Genomic DNA, 16602 nt, shown 5'->3' on the forward strand with positions numbered 1-16602 from the left:
ATGTTAGGCATGACAACATTATGACAATTAAGTAGCATGCTTTGCGAGCTGAATGGTATTGTGATATTTACTGTCTGTTTACAGAGGCGGAGCCAAGTGGTGGCCAGGGTGTTCACCCAAACCCCCTTCGGCGAAAAATTACCATGTATACACAAGGTTAAAATTATTTTTTATGTATAAATTGTAGATGTTGAACTCCCTTGGCTTCTTCGTTTCTTACTCTTTTATATTTTTGAACCCCCTTAGTGAAAATCCTGGCTCCGCCACTGCCAGTTATATTCAAAGCTTTTGCACCTTTAACATAACTGGTGAGCTAAAGACTAAAAAAAAGAATAATTCTGGGCTTTTCTTTTTCGTTGCATATTTCTTGGGGGAAAGGACACTATGTGTCCACTCTACCAAACTAATCCCATATTTAACCACTGTTTGGGCTTAATTCTACTAGGTGTCCGTTCGGTCCAAAATAATGCCAAAAAATGGCCGGTCGGCCCAAAATAATGCCAAGGCTGGCCAGCCCAACAGCCCAGGCGCTTAAAAAAAAAGACTTTTTGTAGCGACTAAGTCGCCACAAAAAGTCGCCACTAAAGGGCTGCTACGGCATATATACATATGTTGGAATTATATATACACTTTATATACAAGAATTATACATTTTATATACATATGCTGGTATTAATCATACATTTATTATAAATAAATTATACGTTAATTATACATTTATTATACACATATTATACAATAATGATATGATATTTATTTTTAACATATACAATAGTGATACATATTATATACCACAATGATACGGTTTCTATGATACATTTTTTATACGTATGACACACTTTCTATACAAGACTGATATAGTTTATATACACATGCTGGAATTATATATATACATTCTATACAAAAATGATACATATTATATAAAAAAATGATACAATTTTCTATTCTATAATACACATTATATACATAAATGATACATATTATATACAAAAATGATACATACCTTAGTGATTCATATTTTATACAATTTCTATACATTACAGATAAGTACTGATACATATTTTTATACACAAACGATACATATTATATACAAAAATCGCTTCATGTGGACTGCATCAAGAAGTGGTTGCTGAGGAAAAAGATTTGTCCATTGTGTAGGGGTTCAGTTGTGCCCGCACCATGACCACAGAAGCGCCGAGTCAAAATTTTTAGTTTATGAGTTTTGAATCAAGTATAATATTATTTAGTTTACTGTATTCAAAATAAATTATTTGTACATACTAGATGAACTTTTTAATACAAATACAAGGTTTGAACAAACCTGTAACTATTACAGTGGCTCCGCCAATGCATGACCATGCTATAGTCTTAGTTGTTAGATTTCAATGACATACTAATTTATTAGTACTATTTCTTTCCTTTATTGATCAATTTAGTTTTTCCCATTAACTTGTTATAGGGAAGTGCTGAATCCAACTTTAAATATGAGAAACGTTCTCTTCATGTCACATGTTAAGGCCCAGTCATTGTTCTTGCTGCTAACATTCTTTGCTCCTTACGGAAAGCAGGTAAATTAAAAGAAATTGAGAAAATTACATCATAAGTCAAGCTTTTAGAGTTAAGCACATAAATAGATAACTTTTAAAGTTCTTCAAAAATAACAAATTTTATACCTCTATGATATATTTAGGAAAATATTATACCAAAAAGAATTCCCCTAAATTAGGGATTCAATAATATTTACTCATTTTTTATTATCATTTATCTCCCTTCTTTAAGGGATAAACCCATGTCTATTATATCATTTATCTCTCTTCTTCAACAGATAAATATCTATCTTTATCAATTCTCTTTCTTATACACAATCTTTAAAAAATCATAGTTATTAAAAAATAATATATCCAGCAAATTCACAACAGATTCGAAAGAGAATTATTATATAATGTATAATGCATATATAAATATTATTTGGAGCACATCAAATTATACGATGTACAAAGATTTATCACACAAGATATAATAAATGTATACGTGGTATATAAAATGTATACAAGGTTTAATAAAATGTATAACAAAATTATATGAGGTATATAAAATTTATTATACAAGGTATAATGAAAGTATATGAATTGTATACAAATTTCAAGCCCAGTTATATTCGAAGCTTTTGACAACTTTAACATACTGGTGAGCTAGTGTGTCCCTTGGGGCTTTAAGTGCAAATAAAGTATGGGCTTTAATGTTGAAAGCCACAAATGGATCGGAAAATACAAATGTGTGTGTATAGTCCAAAACTAATAGTATAATCATGATAACAAATATATGGACTAGGAAATTGAACAAAAATTATGATAAAGCAAAATATCAATTGTTTAATGCCGCTTCTTCAATATTATGCTCATCAGCAAGGAAAAGTATGCCTTGTAGCCTCGCTGACGACACTGAAGAGCCCCCTAAGCGAGGCGAGGTGCTCAACATTATTTGCGCCTTGCTCAAGGCTTAAGCGTCCCTTTGACAACAATAGCCTAATTGATATGCGGCTATTATTAACACTTGATTAAAAAGGGCCACCTTGAACTCAAGCCCATGTTCTATCTCTAATAAATGGGGATAAGCAGGCAGCAGGTCAACATGACTGCCTGTTATCCCAGGGTATTATTGTCTTTTCAGTTCATTTTGTGTTTATTTTTTGAATTTTAACAAATTATCATCAATTTTACAAGTTATTCTGATTGGTTTGATATGTGCAATTATAATAGCTGCTTTGTTATATTTGGCTGTGAAGACACTTTTGTCCTTTGTGGGCCCAAATCATCTTTTTAAGGACAGTAAGCCCAGTATTTGGACACCAATACATCACTGCTTGAGTGCATATGTATGTGAATGTGATTGCCACGTTTTGCTATATTTATAATGTGGTTTATATTTGTTAATAACCAATATATATACCATGTAATAGAAAACATATTGAAATAAAAAAAAGAATAATTCTGGGCTTTTCTTTTTCGTTGCATATTTCTTGTGCGAGGTAAGTATATAGTTTAGTAGAAACCTAACCTAACTAAACTATAAGGATAGCATATCACATCAAATGTCATTTGTTATTTTGCATGTTCATTTCTTTAAGAAAATTAAATTTAGGCTATGCATGAAAACTTGTCAAATTTATACGATTATAAATTATCTCATTAAGAATAAAATAAAAATTTTGAAGATAAATTATTTCTACATATGAACGAGTAAGCATATTTCTTTTGGGATAGAAAAAGTATTTCTTGAAATAAAAATATTTTGAGTTCATCAAAATTTTATTCATTTTAGAAATGAGTCGTCGGGCCCGTGCCTAGCACGGGCGCTTCTCCACTAGTATACAGATAGAAACTAAAAGGCCCACTAACAAACAGAGATTCACATTTCAGAAAATATTTAACATAGGGAAAATAAAAATTCCAACTTTTGGATTACATACTTATTAATCTGAGGGATGTTTGATCACAATACTGGTACTAATTAATGAGCCTGGAGAGGTCGTGGAACAACATCAATCAGCTGGATCTTTTGAACTTCTCTACCAGAAAACTTGTTATATTCTACAACTACAAACAATGGAATCAAAACTATTGATATTTTACTTAAAAAGTCAACTCAACTTTGTTTTCTAATCCAAAAGTCACTCAACTAAGGGTAGTTTACTCAGAAAAGTCATTCAAATTTGTTTTTTAATCCAAAAGTCATTCAACTATTGATATTTCACTTAGAAAGTCAACTCAAGCTATTTAAGTGTCACTAAATTTTGCTAACATGAAATTTATATTTAAAGTCAATTTTTTAAGAAATAAAAAGGTAACAATTTTAATCATTTAATTGACCACCCCACTTGACCCGACCTGCTAAAAATATGTTGACCAAGAGCCAACGGATACAACTTACATAAATTAACAAAAAAACATATTGAAAAATCAATATCATAATTCACAGAAAAAAAATATTGGAAAAAATATTGAAAAATAATATCTTCATTCACACAAAATTGGTAGAGGGTTTCTTAGCAATAAAAAAGATGCACACTTATATAAGTTGGTAATTGTCTTTTTTTCAGAAATCCATTCTTGCATTACAAGTATCAGTTTTAAAACAAAAATATCGAGGTGAATTGTAATATAGGAGATTTAAGAGCGGCAAATTAAAATAAGCATCGAATTATGCTTTTGACTGGCCAACTCTTGCAATCACAAGAAGAGTCTCCTCAAATGATTCTTTCCCCCAAAATGTGCAATTTTGGCTGGAAATTTTCACTGGTATGTAATTCTTGTGAGTTCCAAAATATGTAATTAGCCTCTATTATTCTTTCTTGCGTGCTTCTTTTCTCTGTTTTTATTATCTTCGTCCCAATTTATATGAGGGTTCGGGGAGTCAAACAGTTTTTCAAGTATTTTATAATAAAATATACATATTAAAAAACTACATAAAAAGGTCTATAAGTCTGCATAATTAATAATATTACAATATATGAAAATAGTAGGAGAAAATCGTAGTTAAAAAAAAAAAAGAGTGACTCGCCAAATAGGTTCATAATCATATAAATTGAGACGGATGGAGTATCAGTTATAAAAAAAAAATCAGGGGAATGGCAATTGTAGGAATCAAGAAGACAACTTTGCTCGGTCGCCGGCTCCGGTTCCAATCCATTCTGTCAATTGCCTTAATTTGCTCTTCTCTGTTCTTATCTTTTTTTTTTTTTTTTTTTTTTTTTTTTTAAATTAGGTTTCTCTTGCATTGAGTTTCTAAACTAGTACTCGTGTTTATTTTTTTTTATCGTTTTACCTATAGTAGATTCAATTTCATGTTTCATATGATTGAGCACAAAAAAGAACTTTGAAGAAAAAAAGGACCGAAACCTTGACGTAAAGTATCGTTTAGATTAATCTTGAAATAAATAAAAAATTGAAACTATATGATAGAAACAAACCCTTACTCTAAAGTGGTAATTTTATTACATCATGATAATCTTCAAAAGAGGAAAAAGAAAAATACAGTCATAAAAAGAAAAAAAAAATTACGGTCTAATTGAATCTTGGTGACTTAAAGAATCCTCTTAAAATAATCGGCAGAGCAAGTAGGCGCATACAATACCAAATCTTTTTTCTTGTCTATTATTTGGATGTCTTTTTGGAATACGTCGAAGAAATACTCGTTGAAACATTGTGAAGACAAGTATACTTTTGGGACCTCAAATTTCTTCAATTCCTCCTTTTCTTTGCCTACGTACACAAAAAAAGTTGGTTTCTTGCATGCCCTTTGCAACTTGAGTCCTATCTTTGGATTTATCATGTTCATCACTAATTGTTGAACCCTTTTGTTGAAACCAAACACTTCCATTGATTCAAACCTTTGAAAGAATAGCAAATATCTAGGAGGTGGCGGATCCAGGATTTTCATTCAGGGTGTTCGGAAAAAAAAAGAAGCTAAATATACACTGTAATTTGTTGCCGAGGGTGTTCAAAAGTTAATATATGCACATAAACACAGAAAATTTACCCTATATATACACTATAATTTTTTGCCGAGGGTGTTCGGGTGAACACCCTCGCCCCCAAGTGGATCCGCCCCTGGAGGGGAGTATATATATGAAACTTTAACGTGAAGAGAAAGGTTATGTGAATGTTTTTTTGATACTTTTGACTGCATATAGGTACTATATATATGTATGTGTGTTAGTGTTTTATATCCTAATCTTAAGCATAATGGGATTTTTTAACCTTCCTTTCCCTATCCTAATTCGAGTCAGTTTAGTTACCTGAGGGTATCTACTTACCAAATTAAATATTTTCCCAGGTTGGTTTGATTAGGAATTTAGGTATAGCTGCGAAAATTTAATATAATTAACGACCTTTCTATGGCAAATAATTTGTCTAAATGTATGTCAATTTATTGGATTACTTCCAAGTTCAAGCTCTTACTTGTAATTCCGACTCCTTTGAGGGCCAAAAACTGAATAATAAGTACAAGGTAAGTAACTTTTCCAAATTTGGCTCTCTGGACGTCCCATAAAAACCTAAATTCGAATCCTTGTCAAATTGGGCATATTCTTCAATTCCAAAAAAAAGCTTAAATACATAAACATAGTACCCTCAGTCCTAAATCCTATGTTCACTGTATTGTATGATTTTCGACCTGCTGTTTCTTTTTCTCTCTGTTTCCCAGTTTTTTGTGTCTAACCAAATTCCTTTTTTCACTAATACCACATTGAAACTAAGAAACTTCAATCAATCATTAATCCAATAAAACATGTCATGCCCTAATCAAGTTCCACACAACAACCTGAATAATCATTCTCAAAGTCATGATTTTTTACAAGTTTCCCCGAATCAAAACCTTGAAGAACTGCCAGATAATCATAGGAATACACGATATGTCCCGAACGTACCAGTTCTTCCTTTATACTCTCAAACATGGATTCGTAACTTGATGCAAGAGGCATTATCAGTGTATGAATTGATACAAATATCACAGTACCTAAAAATGAGAATGCATTATATTCCTGTAATGGATATAGATCTCGGCAAGCGTCTAGGTCCAGGAGCTGCTAATGAGCCAGAAACCTGTGCAATCTGCATAGTATGTAACAAAGCAAAAAACAATCATAATTTTGGTTCCTTTTTCTTACCAAATAAGCAGTTGATTATATAGAGTTTGCTTTTCTTTTTTCTTTTGTATGCTAATTACTAAGTTTATTGGTTTTGCCAGCTTGAGTATCAAAATGGAGATACTATAGGATGACTTGAATGTGAACACGAGTTTCATGTGGACTGCATCAAGAAGTGATTGCTGAGGAAAAAGATTTGTCCATTGTGTAGAGGTTCAGTTGTGCCCGCTCCATGACCACAGAAGCGGAGTCAAGATTTTTAGTTTATGAAGTTTTGAATTACTTATAATTTTATTTTGTTTACTGTGTTCTAATGAACTTTTTAATACAAATACAAGGTTTGAACAAACCCGTAACTATTAAATTGGCTCCGCCTCCGCCCCTGCATGACCATGTTATAGTCTTATTTGTTAGATTTTAATGACATACTAATTGATTATTTGTACTATTTCTTTCTTTTATTGATCAATTTAGTTTTTCCCATGAACGTTTTCTAGGGAAGTGCTGAGTCCAACTTTAAATATGAGAAACGTTCTCTTCATGTCACATATTAAGGCCCAGTCATTGTTCTTGCTGTTAACATTCTTTGCTCCTTACAGAAAGCAGGTAAATTAAAGAAATTCCCTTACTGCATTTTCAAATTTCAAGCCCAATTATATTAGAAGATTTTGACATCTTTAACATAACTCTCGAGCTAGTGTGTCCCTTAGGGCTTTAAGCGCAAATAAAGCATGGGCTTTGATGTTGAAAGGTACAAATGGATCGGAAAATACAAATGTGTGTCTGTAGTCCAAAACTAATAGTATAATCACGATAACAAATATATGGACTAGGAAATTGAAAAAAAATTATGATAAGCAAAATATCAATTGTTTAAGCATCTTCTTCAACATTATGCTCATCAGCAAGGAAAAGTATGCCTTGGAGCCTTGATGACGACATTGATGAGCCTCCTAAGCAAGGCGAAGTGCTCAACATGATTTGCGCCTTGCTTCAGGGCTTAAGCGTGCCTTTGACAACACTGGCCTAATTGATATGCGGCTATTAGTAACTCTTGATTAAAAAGGGCCACCTTGAACTCAAGCAGATATATACAGATAGAAACTAAAAGGCACACTAACAAACAGAGATTCACATTTCACAAAATATTTAACATAAGAAAAATCAAAATTCCAACTTTTGGATTACATACTTATTAATCTGAGGGGTGTTTGATCACAATACTGGTACTAATTAATGAGGCTGGAGAGGCCGTGGAACAACATCAATTAGCTGGATCTTTTGAACTTCGCTACCAGAGAACTTGTTATATTCTACAACTACAAACAACGGAATCGAAATTCTTATGTCCTCACATAGCAGAGTTACAGACAGTAGATTAATAGGCATCGAGACAAAAATCCAACCGCTGAATGGAGAAGTCACTCAACTTTATTTTCTAACCAAAAGTCACTCAACTGAGGATAGTTCTCTCAGAAAGTCAATCAAATTTATTTTCTAACTCAAAAGTCACTCAACTATTTATATTTCACTTAGAAAGTCAACTCAAGCTATTTAAGTGTCACTAAATTTTGCTAACATGGAATTTATATTTGAAGTCAAATTTATAAGAAATAAAAAGGTAACAATTTTAATCATTTAATTGACCCCCCACTTGACCCGACCTGCTAAAAATATGTTGACCAAGAGCCAACGGATACAACTTACATAAATTGACAAAAATTATATTGAAAAATCAATATCACAATTCACTAAAAAAAATATTGGAAAATATATTGAAAAATAATATCTTCATTCACACAAAATTGGTAGAGGGTTTCTTAGCAATAAAAAAGATGCACACTTATATAAGTTGGTAATTATCCTTTTTTCAGAAATCCATTCTTGCATCACATAAGTATCAGTTTTAAAACAAAACTATCGAGGTGAATTGTAAATAGGAGATTTAAGAGCGGCAAATTAAAATAAGCATCGAATTATGCTTTTGACAGGTCAACTCTTGCAACCACAAGAAGAGTCTCCTCAAATGATTCTTTCCCCCAAAATGTGCAATTTTGGCTGGAAATTTTCACTGGTATGTAATTCTTGCGAGTTCCAAAATATGTAATTAGCCTCTAGTATTCTTTGTTGTGTGCTTCTTTTCTCTGTTTTATTATCTTCGTCCCAATTTATATGATGGTTCGGGGAGTCAAACAGTTTTCGAGTATTTTATAATAAAATATACATATTAAAAAACTACATAAAAAGGTCTATAAGTCTGCATAATTAATAATATCACAATATATGAAAATAGTAGGAGAAAATCGTAGTAAAGAAAAAAAAAAGAGTGACTCCCTAAATAGGTCCATCATCGTATAAATTGGGACGGATGGAGTATCAGTTATAAAAAAATATCAGGGGAATGGCAATTGTAGGAATCAAGAAGACAACTTTGCTCGGTCGCCGGCTCCGGTTCCAATCCATTCTGTCAATTGCCTTAATTTGCTCTTCTCTGTTCTTATCTTTTTTTTTTTTAATTAGGTTTCTCTTGCATTAAGTTTTTAAACTAGTACTCGTATTTAATTTTTTATCATTTTACCTATTGTAGATTCAATTTCATGTTTCATATGATCGAGCACAAAAAAGAACTTTGAAGAAAAAAAGGACCGAAACCTTGACGTAAGGTAGCGTTTAGATTAATCTGAAATAAAAGAAAATTAAAACTATATGACAGAAACAAACCCTTACTCTAAAGTGGTAATTTTATTACATCATGATAATCTTCAAAAGAGAAAAAAGAAAAATACAATCATAAAAAGAAAAAAAAATTAACCGTCTAGTTGAATCCTGGTGAATTAAAGAATCCTCTTGAAATAATCGGCAGAGCAAGTAGGCACATACAATACCAAATCTTTTTTCTTATGTATTATTTGGATGTCTTTTTGGAATACGTCGAAGAAATACTCGTCAAAACATTGAGAAGACAAGTATACTTTTGGGACTTCAAATGTCTTCAATTCCTCCTTTTCTTTGCCTACGTACACAAAAAAAGTTGGTTTCTTGCATGCCCTTTGCAACTTGAGTCCTATCTTTGGATTAATCATGTTCATCACCAACTGTTGAACCCTTTTGCTTAAACCAAACACTTCCATTGATTCAAAACCTTTGAATGAATAGCAAATATTTAGGAGAGGAGTATATATATGAAGCTTTAACGTGAAGAGAAGTTATGTGAATGATTTTTTGATACTTTTGACTGCATATAGGTACTATATATATATATATGTATGGGTGTTAGTGTGTTAAATCCTAATCCTAAGCGTAATGGGATTTCTTAGCCTTCCTTTCCCTATCCCATTTCGAGTCAGTTTAGTTACCTGAGGATATCTACTAACTAAATTAAATATTTTCCCAGGTTGGCTTGATTAGGAATTTAGGTATAGCTGCGTAAATTTAATATAATTAACGACCTTTCTACATGGCAAATAATTTGTCTAAATGTATGTCAATTTATTGGATTACTTCCAAGTTCGAGCACTTACTTGTAATTCCGCCTCCTTTAATTTAAGGGCCAAAAACTGAATAATAAGTACAAGGTAAGTAACTTTTTCAAATTTGGCTCGGTGGAAGTCTCATAAAAACCCAAATCCCAATCCTTGTCAAATTGGGCATATTCTTCAATTCCGAAAAAAAGCTTAAATACATAAACATAGTACCCAAAAACATAGTACCCAAAATTCGAATCCGTCTTTTGTATGAAAAAAGTTCCTTTTCACTACTAATATATACCACGTTGAAACCGAGAAACTTCAATCAATCATTAATCCAATAAAACATGTCAAGTCCTAATCAAGTTCAACACAACAACCTGAATAATCATTCTCAAAGTCATGATTTTTTACAAGTTTCCCCGAATCAAAACCTTCAAGAACTGCCACATAATCATAGGAATATACGATATGTCCCGAACGTACCAGTTCATCCTTTAGACTCTCAAACATGGATTCATAACTTGATGCAAGAGGCATTACCAGTGTATGAATTAATACAAATAACACAGTACCTAAAAATGAGAATGCATTATGTATACGGTAAAAATCGGATATGCGCAAGACCGGTGACACCAGGGCCGGGGGTAAGATCAAATGAACACGAGTATGATCAGTCTTTTCTTCGGAACGGGGATTGCACCAGATGTAGCTGATGAAGAAAAGAGAAGTAAATCTGTTGGTCCGGTGTCTCTGGACCAAACTCTGCGTTGTCGTTAGCTCGATTTCTCTGTGTCCAGATTGAACGTGGTCGTTAGTCCGGTTTATCAGTTGCAGAGCAGCCACGCGTCAAGACCGTTCTGCCATTTTGTACTGACAACCGTACGGGTGTCAGACCGTACGGTCTTATCTACTCCTTTTAGGGTTTCTTTATTCCAAAAAAGGCTTTGTGTAGTAGAAAAGGCCCGTGAGGCAAAAACTAGAAATAGAGGACATTTCCCTACTTTTAGGGGTTGATTTTTTGAGATCTAGAACATTGTAATAACAAAGATATATTAAAGCATTATCTCTCTCTCTTTAGTCCGAATCAGTGGATCTTTGTGGTTTTTGCTTATTCCTCTAACACCATTAGCTTAATCATCTATAGCAACATATTCTTCCAAGGCATTAATATATATTCATATATACGTATCATAGCACGCAAATCTATAAATATTTCTCATAAACCCAAAATAGATTAAAGTTATCCACATATCCTATACCTTACTTACAAATTCAATTCTTACCTAAATTCGGGTAAACAGTTTGGCGCCCACCGTGGGGCTAGGATAATAGTGATTTTTAAATCTTAGCTTCTACCCCCCTTTACCGTTTGACTAAGGAATCATCTACTAATTTCCACCAAAAAACGGACTATGGCAAGCAGCGGATAATCTAGTCATGTCAATAATAACGAGATTGTGGCCGAAAACGAGAACAGTGGGTTACCGAATCTACCAGCAGATCCAATCGACCCAAACTCTGTTGATTCGAGGGAAACCCTCAACCGGCAGAACACCGTGAACCAGGAGAATTCCACCCTACCGGCCACTAATACTCACTACTCAATTACTTTATCCCGAGCACAAGGCCGGAAAGCCCCGGATACTCCGGATGAGATTAACTTACGTTTAATTTTTGAAATGTTGCACGAACAGGGAACCGCCATAGCCGAACAAGGGGTTACAATAGCTCAGCTACAAAGCAAAAATGATAAGGCCGCCCCGAAAGGGTCAAAAAGCATCACTGAACCAAGAAGGGATGAAACACGGAGATTCGAAAGTAATGGATCGGGAGCCGGTTCATCTACCGAAGTTCTGAAGATGCTCGAGACCTTGGCAAAACGGGTAGATTCAACAGAGAAGAGGGTGGAAACATATAACTCTCGGGTGGATCAGATCCCGGGGGCTCTGCTTATTCTAAAAGGACCGGATTCAAAAAGGTACATTCAAAGGCCTTTTTCTCTAAGTGCGGCTCTGAAATTGATCCCGAAGAGGTTCAAAATGCCGGATATCCAGAAATATGACGGTACAACGGACCCATAGGAGCACGTGACTTTTATACACCTGTGCCATAAAAGGCAATGACGTCGAAGAGGATGAAATTGAGTCCGTATTGTTGAAAAAGTCTGGGGAAACCCTATCGAAGGGAGCATTAACTTGGCGACCATCTGTCCGAGCATTCAATCACTTCTTTCAAAATGCTCGTGAATTCCTTCATAAAAGCCCATGCCGGAGTTAAAAAGGCGTAGGCCCGGAAGGCAGATATTTTTCGTATAGCCCAAAGGGACGATGAGTTATTACGTGAATTTGTCAACCGGTTCCAAAAGGAACGGATGGAGCTCCCTCCGGTCCCGAAGGAATGGGCTGGACAAGATTTTACCAAAGGGCTTAATCCTCGGAGCTCAACGGTCTCGTTCAAGCTAAAAGAAAACTTGCTGGAATACGAGGCTGTGACCTGGGCAGATGTCCATAACAGATATGAATCAAAGATTCGGGTCGAGGATGACCAACTCGAACTTCCCCCGGGGCCCGTAAATATGAGCAAAAGCTCTAAGAGATCGAGGAAAAATTACGAGCCGGAGTCAAGACCATCGAGGGAAAGGTATCAGCCACACTATCATTCGGAAAAGCCAAGCTTCAGGTAAGAAAAATCTAGGGTTGGCCCCAGTCAATTCTCCGGTCGGGGTGATAAACGGACCGAGCGCCCGTCGAACAGTCAAGGTCTATCATTTAGAAGTGATGCTGGGAGTTCGGCTAGCAACAAAGACCTACCGAGGATATCGGAGTACAACTTCAGCATCAATACCTCGGAGCTCGTCTCGGCCATTGGCCGTATCACAGAAGCAAGATGGCCGAGACCACTGAGATCAGATCCGGGCCAACGGGACTCGAACGTGATGTGTGAGTACTACAGAACTCATGGGTACAGAATTGAAGACTGTCGCTAATTAAGGGAGGAGGTGGCTCGGTTACTGAAAAATGGCCACCTTCGAGAATTCCTGAGTGAACGAGCTAAAACCACTACAAGGAAAGAGAGTCCCACAAACAGGTCGAACCGGTGGAACCTCAGCATATAATCAACATGATAATCGGAGGCACAGATGCTCCTCGAGGGCCGGTGATCAAACGGACAAAGGTGTTACACCTCGGAAAATTTTTCGTTGGTACGTAAGTGAACGAACTAGTGATAAGTATGAGTGCATGATGTCCATGAGCAAGAAACGATGTTTGATGACCCTAGGCGAGATTTCGAAGGTATCCGATATGAGATGAGAAAGTGGGCTAAGTTAAGATGAGATATAAGGTGAGCAATGCATGTGCATGGACGTGGGTGATTAAAATGAGAAGTCTAAGAAATATGAGAAGTTGCAGAATTGCAACTGCCCAGTGGTCGTAAAGTGGTAGGATGGACCGTAAACTGGTATACGGTCCGTAAACTAGCAGGTCGTAAACTGCCATGCAAGGTTCTAACTTTCTGCCAGTCGAGAAATGGTAAAATACGACCTGGAGGACGGACCGTAAAGTGATTTATGGCCCGTAAACCATGGTCGTAAATCACCATGCAAGCAGCCAAAGCTTCTGGTTCTGGAAATGGTTAAAGACGATCGCGAGGGACGGTCCATAAACTGCAATACGGGCCGTAAACCATGATGGACGACCACTGTTCACCTCAGCACAGATTTTGCAAGTCATTAAATAAAGGGACCAACACTTATTTTGTTTCATTACAACATTACACCACTTGTCTCTAGAACCTCTCTCTACATTTATTATACAAGTTTTCAAGGATATTTGAGGATCAACAACATAAAACGAGGTGAATCATGAGTAAGAACATCATCAAAGATCATCTAGGTCAAGAAATCCAAATGGAGAAAAACTAGGGTTTTGCTCAAAGTGGAGTATTATCAACCAAAGCTTGTCCCTACAACTTATAAGGTAAGATTCATGATTTTTACATGATGTTTAAGGTATTGAAGAGTTGAAATACATGGATTGTAGAAAATATGGTCAAGTAGGTCATGAATGATGAATAGTGTCATTTTGAGGAATAGTTTGAATTGAATCATGAATGTTGTTATGTTGTGATATGAATGTATTATAAATGGTACTAAGGTCATGAACTAGACACTTTAGACGAATGGACGAAGTTGGACGTTATGACCATAAATATCGGTGAATTAGAGGCAAATTAAGGAATCTAGATAATGTGGATAATGTGAATGACTAATGGCCATTGTTATGATATTAATGAAGGTATAGATGCTAGCATTGGAAGGAAACGTGCAAGTGTAAAATAGTCCGACGAAAAGGTATGTAAGGCTAACCCTTCTTTCATAAGGCATGGTTCCTTGGCCAAACTCTTGAATCCTCTATATGAGTATGTTGTATTCAAATGATTGACATCCTCTGCAGATGGTACAGATAACCCTGAAGCCTTGGTTGGGCCAGGTATGAGTAACCTTGAGCCTTAGTTGGCCAAGTATGTATGAAACACCGATCCTATGAGGTCGGGTATGCTATGTAAATGCTATGTATATGAAATGACTATGAATATAATATGAAAATGAATGTGATAAGACTATGTATAAGAATACGAATAAGGACATGTATACGAATATGAGCACAAGTATGGTACGAGTACTATTATGGAATACGGATGATGACGTAGGTGTACAAATACATATGAAAAAAATGGAAAGTCCCACGAAAGGCAGGTAAGTGCTATGACGATGATATTATTGTCCCCCGTCCCATGCTATTTCATATGTTGTTCATTATGCTTATATATCGATGTTGATCATGCTTTACATACTCAGTACATTCTTCGTACTGACGTCCTTTTGTTTGTGGACGCTGCGTCATGCCCGCAGGTGCACAGGGAGGCAGACTTGATCCATAGCTTCTTATTCAGAGATTTCATAGCAGAGCTCCATTTCTTTCGGAGCCGTAACTTTTGGGTACTTATTCTTTTGTGTATATAAGTATGGGCATAGCGGGGTCCTGTCCCGCTCATGTGATATGTTATACTCTTAGAGGCTCGTAGTCACGTGTATATGGTTAGATATGTCCGGCCTTGTCGGCCTATATTTTGTATGTCATTTTGGTGGCCTCGTCGGCCCATGTACATTGTTGTGGCACAGATGCCTATGATAATTAAAGAGGTTGTCGTCCAATGGGACTAGTATGATTGATGCTTAGAGATGTATGATTAATGATGTGGCTCACTTAGATGCAAGCATAAGTGTAAGTTAAGAGAGTGCCCGGGTGGGCTAGCACCGGGTGCTCGTCGCGGCCCCCTAGTCTGGTCGTGACAAAAGGTTACCGTTGTGCGTGAGAAGCGCAGCCGGGATTACGTACCCGAGGGTTCTATCTCCTTCAGCAACGAGGATGTAGAAGGCATCATTCAACCACACAATGATGCATTGGTAATTTCTATCCTTATTTTTAAATCACAAGTTAAATGTATTTTGATTGACCCAGCTAGCTCGGCCAATATCATCCGGTGGAAAGTGGTTGAACAGCTAAAGCTACTCGATCAGATTGTACCGATAGCTCGAGTGCTTAGTGGGTTCAATATGGCGAGTGAAACCACGAAGGGGGAGATTTCTTTGCCGGTCAACATTGACGGCACCATTCAGCAGACGGTGTTCTATGTCATCGAAGGGGATATGAAGTATAATGCTTTGCTTGGCAGATCGTGGATACATAGCATGAGGGCTGTGCCATCAACATTACATCAGCTGTTGAAATTCCCAACACCGGAGGGGATAAAAACCATCCGAGGTGAACAGCTGGCTGTAAGGGAGATGTTCGCGGTCGAGGAAGCGCCACTCTTTTCCAGAAAACTGGATCCAAAATATGATGAGTCAGTCGGTGGAAAGGACTTTAAATAGCAACTAAAGCATACGGGTTCGACAGCGGAGCAGAAGGGGTCGGACTCGGGGAACGAAGAGGATGATTTCAGTGTACCCAGATCATTCGTCTTGCCGGATGACTCGGATGCAACCAAGTCTACAGTAGAAGAGTTGGAGCAAGTCATCTTGTTTGAATATCTACCACAAAGAAAGGTATACCTGGGCACGGGGTTAACCTCAGAGCTTAGGAACGAGTTAATTAAATTTCTTCAAGCTAATGCCGATTGTTTAGCATGGTCCCATATAGATATGACAGGTGTGCCACTGGAGGTGACAACTCACAAGCTCAACCTTGACGGGAGATTTCCCCCGGTGAAGCAGAAGATGAGGCCCATGGCAGAGCCAAAACACGCCTTCGTAAAGGATGAGGTAACAAAGATTTTGAAAATAGGCTCTATCCGGGAGGTAAAATATCCGGACTGTCTAGCTAATGTAGTGGTGGTACCGAAAAAAGGTAATAAATTTTGAATGTGCGTTGATTATAAGGATCTAAACAAAGCATGCCCGAAGGATTCATTTCCGATGCCTCA

Source organism: Lycium barbarum, chromosome 4, assembly GCF_019175385.1.
Source record: "Lycium barbarum isolate Lr01 chromosome 4, ASM1917538v2, whole genome shotgun sequence".
NCBI classification, from domain to species: Eukaryota; Viridiplantae; Streptophyta; class Magnoliopsida; order Solanales; family Solanaceae; genus Lycium; species Lycium barbarum.